Source organism: Sinocyclocheilus rhinocerous, unplaced genomic scaffold (genome assembly GCF_001515625.1).
Source record: "Sinocyclocheilus rhinocerous isolate Xijiao unplaced genomic scaffold, SAMN03320098_v1.1 scaffold334, whole genome shotgun sequence".
In the NCBI taxonomy this organism is placed as follows: Eukaryota; Metazoa; Chordata; class Actinopteri; order Cypriniformes; family Cyprinidae; genus Sinocyclocheilus; species Sinocyclocheilus rhinocerous.
This window is the reverse complement of record NW_015658500.1, coordinates 1296551-1302969: the sequence shown is the minus strand read 5'-3', so window position 1 is coordinate 1302969 and position 6419 is coordinate 1296551. Positions and strand designations below refer to the sequence as shown.

The following is a 6419-nucleotide window of genomic DNA, read 5'->3' as shown; positions in this document are numbered from 1 at the left end:
AAAAAAAAAGACTAAAAATACAAATTTTAAGTGTAAAGGAATATCAGTAAGTTCTGTTATTATATACAGGGGAAACTGGAAATAGATCAAACCTTACATTTAATGTAATTTTTCAGTAAAATACTATTGAATGTTCCATTTTTTGGAGGTAAAAAAAGAACAAGTCATCTTATAATTTACAGTGTAAAAACTGTATAAAAAATTGTATTATATGTAGTATTGTAATGGTTGTTAGTATATTTAAATTTTTTTGTAAATTGCAGTTTTAAATTGTAATATTTAAAGGTTGTTCTGTAAGTATTTTTAAATTTTTAACAGAATTATTTTGGCAACCACAGCTGCCATTTTTTTCTGTAAAATTGACAGGATTTTATTTTTTACAGTGTAGAACACAATGTACTCAAACTAAGCATTAAATTCACACATAATATTGTCTATACAGCTTGACGTCTATAATATAATGCTTTAAAATACTCTCACATTTTGTTCTCACACATTTTGCACAAATTTAATTCCCTTCTTTTTTCTGACATACAGCTGAAAGCTGTAATTTTCTTAACATTGATTAGTATGGAAAAAACGTGCGTTTATCACTGCTGGTATGACATGCTGTGCGGTACGGGGGAGCTCAACTGTGATCATGAAAACATCACGCTATGACAGCTAATTATAGTGGAGTGACAGCAGAAATGAAATCTCTTTTGTTCCACAGGCCCCTGGAGAACGAGTCTATCCATCTGAGCCAGTGCCAGGAGAGGGAAACCCATCTATTGCCAGTTTCAGCCTCCCCTCAGTTCTCATCGCCCCTGCGGACCACCTCAACTCCTCTGCCCAAGCCCACCAGAGACTCCTGTCAAGGTGGCGTGAGTGTGAGGAAACGGCGGCGCCTGGCAGCCAGCCCCGGAGGACTGCACTGGGACGCATCAGGTATGCCAATCACAAACATTCATCATAGTCTCCGATACCAACTCCTCTCCAAAACTCTTTTGGCTCTCAATATGTATAATTGTGCCAGTGCTGTGGGTTGAAACCTTTTTCAAGCAAGTAAAAAAATACATATGTGTAGTATTTCAGTGTCAGAACTACTATATTTGAGTTTGAGGAACCACATTTGGGGGTCTTGTGGTTCTTGAATGGATTGATTTCTCGTCTCGCTATGTTTTGCCAAGCATTGCCGTTTGTTTTTATTTGCTTGATTGCCTGTTACATCAAGCAATTTGCACAGTTTGACATACATATTTGTGAAATTCGAGGGCGTAGGTTCTCTGCAAAATTAATGACTCGAGTAATCTGGCTAATTGCTTCTGCCGGGAGTGATACTCTCACTGTGTTTGTTGCAATTACCAATAGTAAAAGGCTGATGCTGTGAAATACTGTAGGTACTGTATATGAAATTTATTTTCGCATATCTTTAGACATATCGTGTTATTTAATATTCACTACAAAGCACATCCAAATGAAAACAAAATATATGAGACACAGCAATTAACCCTGTGCTGTGTTGAAAATTCTTTGCCTAATTTGGTGTTTGTGGTCAAAATTGCTTGTAAATCTCTCATTGTGCTGTATTATTACCAAATCTTGGTTTCAATCTTTTTGTCAACTTTTCTTTCAATTAGCGCAGGCAGGGCCGTTTCTAGCCAATTCTAGCCAAATATATATATATAATTCTTTTCAGATACCAGTTGCTGTGGCGGCAGTCATATTTCAGGGTGACCGTGCCACTCTTTATCACAACCCTGCTAAAAGTGCCAGTACGTGCGCTCATTGGCGCCCCTTCAGCTGGTGGCGCCCTAGGCGACCGCCTAGCTCGCCTATGCCTAGAAACGGCCCTGAGTGCAGGTTTTGTATTTCTTTTTGGAACTGATTGGTCGTAGGCCTAATCAGTCTGAGCTTATGCACCTTAGTTTTTGAGTGACAAAAAACTGAGTCAAAAAATAAATACAAAGCCTGTCCTAATTAAAATAAAAGTTGATAAAAAGAAATGTATAGCAATTTTTGCCTGTCATTTTTGACCAGGAACACCACAAGTGTAACAAGGTGGGTAAAAAAAATCCCCAAAAGGTATAAAAATGATTGGAAAGTTGTTATACCCTGTGTGAGTAAAGTAAGTAAGTTTTAGTCCAATGTTATAACATTAACTAGCAAAAAGAAAATCCTCTCGGGGTCAAAATGGAACATAACATGAGGGTTAAAGCAAATTTTTAAATAACGAGAATATCTTACAGAACATATCAAAGTATGTATTTCATATTAGTGTTTTAACTAACCTCATCCAGTGCTGGGGTTCATGCAGTTATGCTGTCAATCGTCAGAGGTGGCACTGTCATTAGTGCTTTTGTTGTATGTGAAAATGACTCCTAATTGCAGGTTTATTTGTGGCACTGCCCTACAGGTGACGTTTATTAGCACTGTCGCAATAGTAGTGGTGAACCTTTGGATGGCATAATGAGCAATTCATTTTACATGGACTTGTCAAGGAAAACAACATTTTCTGGTACCGAGAGATGAAGAAGAGGCAGTGATATTTATTTAGTCACTCTCAAACCCCACCTACCCTTCAGAAGAGTATTATCACTATCTTTAGGGGTGGTACTGAATGGCAGGAAATGACTTTTGTTAATGCCATAAACAGCTCTGCCTATCTCTGGAAGAGCATATGACTGGTATGTAAACAGTGGATGGTGTTACTGGGCACTTGGAAGATTGTTAAAGAGTTTGTTCACCATAAAATGTAAATTCGGTCATCATTTACTCTCCCTTATGTCATTCCAAACCCCACTTTATTTCTTCCACGGAACATAAAAGGAGATTTTAGGCAGAATATTCACACTTTTCTCCTCACAATGAATACGGTTTTTGGAATGACATGAGGGTGAGTAAATAATGACAGAATTTTCTGATGAACTAAGAGTGTATTGGGCTGTGTTTAGAATGCCATACTAGCATACTACTCTTACTACTGCTACAGTAAATAGTATGTATATACAGTATACCCAGTGTGCAAATTGTATGTATGTATGGATTACGCAGATAGTCTACATTTACCAAAACATACAACAAGAGTTTTTTCTTTTATTTATTTAGCATTCCTTAGGTTCGGAGTGTAACAAAATGTGAATATATATATATTTACAAAAAATGTATTAAAATGCAAAATAAATTATCTTATGTATCCATGATGGACTTAAGATAATGTATCACTCTTTTTTGTCAAAAATTAGTGTTTTTAATGTAGAGGTGGTAAGTGGATTCACTAAACTTGCAACAATGTAACAGTACTATAAAAACAATTTATAATACCATTTATGTGTAACTTTTAAGAATTTAATACTTTTATTCAACAAGGATGCCGTAAATTGTGACATTTATAATGTTACAACATATTTATATTTTAAATAAATGCTTTTTTTCCCCACAACAGCAAAAATCAGTATCATGGATTCCAAAAAAAATCTTAAGCAGCACAACTGTTTTCAACATTGATAATAATAAGAAATGGTCCGTGAGCACCAAATCAGCCTATTAGAATGATTTCTGAAGGAGTAATGACTGAAAATTCAGCTTTGCTATCACAGGAATACATTACATTTTAAAATATATTAAAATAGAAAACAGTTATTTTAAATTGTAACAACATTTCACAATATTACTGTTTTTACTGTATATTTGTTCAAATACATGCAGCAGCCTGAGTAAGCATAAGAGCTTCTTTCAAAAACAATGATACATTTTAACAACCTCAAACTTTTGAATGCTAATGTGATCTTTCAGTATATACTGCATAAAATACAGTTGACAGTACACTAGTGCTCCATTCTGAACATATATGTGATCAAATGTAAGTTTGATGCAGTGTACTTAGCACAGAAAACACCATTTAATGAACGTTTTTTAGCGCAAGCTTTATCAGATTCAAAGATTTGCAAAACATCAGCCTAGCCATGCCATTGTAAGCATGATGTAAACAATGATAGTGTTTTCTACACATTTGTCTGGTTTGTAATAGTGACTGTTTTCCATAGCTAAATTCACCTTCAGGCTAAAAGTGAAAGACATGAAAAGGAAAGTGGTGTTGATGTGATGCCCCTCTAGGGATTCTGGGATTGTTTCTACAGAAGTGTTCAGTACACATATTGATGTCAGCAGTGGCGTCAGAATCAATATTTTATCCAAAGAGCTCCAATGGGTGCTGGGTGTTATCTTCCTATAATGACACCATCGTGTGTAATAGAATGAGTGCTGCGGGAGGATTGTTTTCAGCTACTGGGTTCTCGTGTTTTTACCTGGGGACGTGAGATTCAGCCTTAATGTACTAAATGATACAATCAGTGTTAGATAACCCCTGTGTACAGGCAATCGCTAAATGGCACAAGCCGGAAATTATAGCTAAAAGGGTTGTCTGGGTGAAAGCAGTTAAGTCATTCACTCATTTGTTCATTCATAAAAATAAAATTTGTTGTTATTAGTTTGGTATGAAAAATCTCTGATTATGTTATAAGAATGTACATTTCTTGTATGTTTCGTGTATGTTATATAGGCTTTTTTTTTTTTTTTTTTTTACATTGGTGCAAACTAAATTACATAAAAAAAACACTGATTCTGTAAGCTCATGTCCACTACTGTTCAAAAGTTTGCAGGTCAGGAAGATTTTTTTTTAAAGAAATTAATACTTCTGTTCAGCAAGGATGCATTAAATTGATCAAAACTGACAGTAAATACTTTTACATTGTTTTTTACTTTTAAAAAAATTTACACATTCTGTAAAATCACAGTATCCACAAAAATATTATGCAGCACAACTGTTTTAAACATTGATAATTATTAAGAAAGGTTTCTTGAGCACCAAATAGAAAAATATAAAAATAATTTTTGAAGGATTATGTGAAGACTGGTGGAACGGCTATTGAAAGTTCAGCTTTTACATCACAGGAATAAATTACATTTTAAAATATATTAAAATAGAACAGTTACATTAAATTATAAAAACAAATTCACAATATTACTGTTTTTACTGTATTTTTGATTAAATAAATGAAGCCTTGGTGTCTTCTTTCAAAAAGAAAGACAAAACATTACCTACCCCAAATTTTTGAATGTTACTGTATAAAATTTCAATTCTGTAATTTCAATTATTTCTTATTTGAATTGCCAATGAATTATCTGTAATTTAATTTAAACCTATTAAGAATTCAACAACAATTTATTCTGACTAATAAATAAGTTATATTTTTTTCAGTGTTATAAATTCTTTCAGATGAATGGGTGCACAATGATGGTTCTTTTGTGAGCAGTGCACTTTTTAATTCATCCGCTGCCCCAGTCATCCAGTAGAGGTCACTATTGCATTTGAGCTTGGGCACAGAACTGAACAAAAGCCGTGTTGGTTCTTCTGAAGAGATGATTGAGATCAAAGAATAGAGTATTTGTGTGTTTTTTTCTAACCACAGCTGTATTAAATTTAAATTCCATAATTTCTGAGCAGGACATGTAGGGCAGTAGAAATTCAGCCATTTTGTACCAAAGCCTTTGTTCCTTTCCCATTAAAATGTCAGTTGTCATTCAAACTGTAGCTGATGATTAACCACACAGCCCTGTTTCAGCATTAAATGGAATTGCAGCCACTTTGTGTAATGTCAGATGATTTGCACAGGTGCCAACTATGAATATCACTATTGTTTTGTTCCTGATGTGTGGTTACTTTTGCTAATTGAAAATACATCAAGCATGTTTTATGTATCTTAGACCACAGAGGTTAAAGCTGCAGTGTGCAATTTCTGAGCCACTTTATCACCATACAGAGTTGCAAAAATAATGATCACACGCTGACCATCTGTCATTGATCAGTCATAAAGATAATCCTGCCGCCAAACTCATGCCATTGGTTGAGCAAATGTTATTGTGTTGGGCTGTTGATGCATTGTTACATTAAAAACAGCAATGATAAACTTTTTAACATATTTTTTGCACCATTTTCATTTTAAGCTGTAAATACTTAATTGAAACAAGAATAATAACTGATTCATTTTAAATAAAATTAAAAATTATTATTTTTCAATAATAATAATGTCATCATGAACAGCTGTGCCCCAGTTGTCCAGTAGAGGGCATTCCACCCCAGACTGTTTCTGCCTCACTAACTACATGTCCCATAATCCTTCGGCCATTCTCATCAGCATTCATTGTTTGCACCTGTGTCTCGTTAGCTTTGTTAGCTCACCTTATAAAAGCCTGGTTCTCTCTGGGCCTGTTTACACCTGGTCACTTCATGCGTTTTTTCTGATCAGATAGCTATCCGATCGTGCAAAGAACAGGTGTAAATGCCCTCCGAAACACATTCGAGACGGATCCGATCGCTCAAACCATTTCAGGAGGTGGTCTGGGCCGCATTCCAGACGAAACTGGACAAGTGTAAATGC

At 34.9% G+C, this 6419-nt stretch overlaps 1 protein-coding gene across 1 annotated transcript in view; it reads left to right on the top strand.

The window, feature by feature from the left end:
• LOC107722232 (ankyrin repeat and fibronectin type-III domain-containing protein 1-like) overlaps nucleotides 1-6419 on the top strand; it is an 85678-nt gene that overhangs the window by 2318 nt on the left and 76941 nt on the right. The window contains exon 2 of the mRNA XM_016530512.1: nucleotides 713-927. The gene's annotated coding sequence lies outside the window, so the exon portion shown is untranslated. The remainder of the gene's footprint in view (nucleotides 1-712; nucleotides 928-6419) is intronic.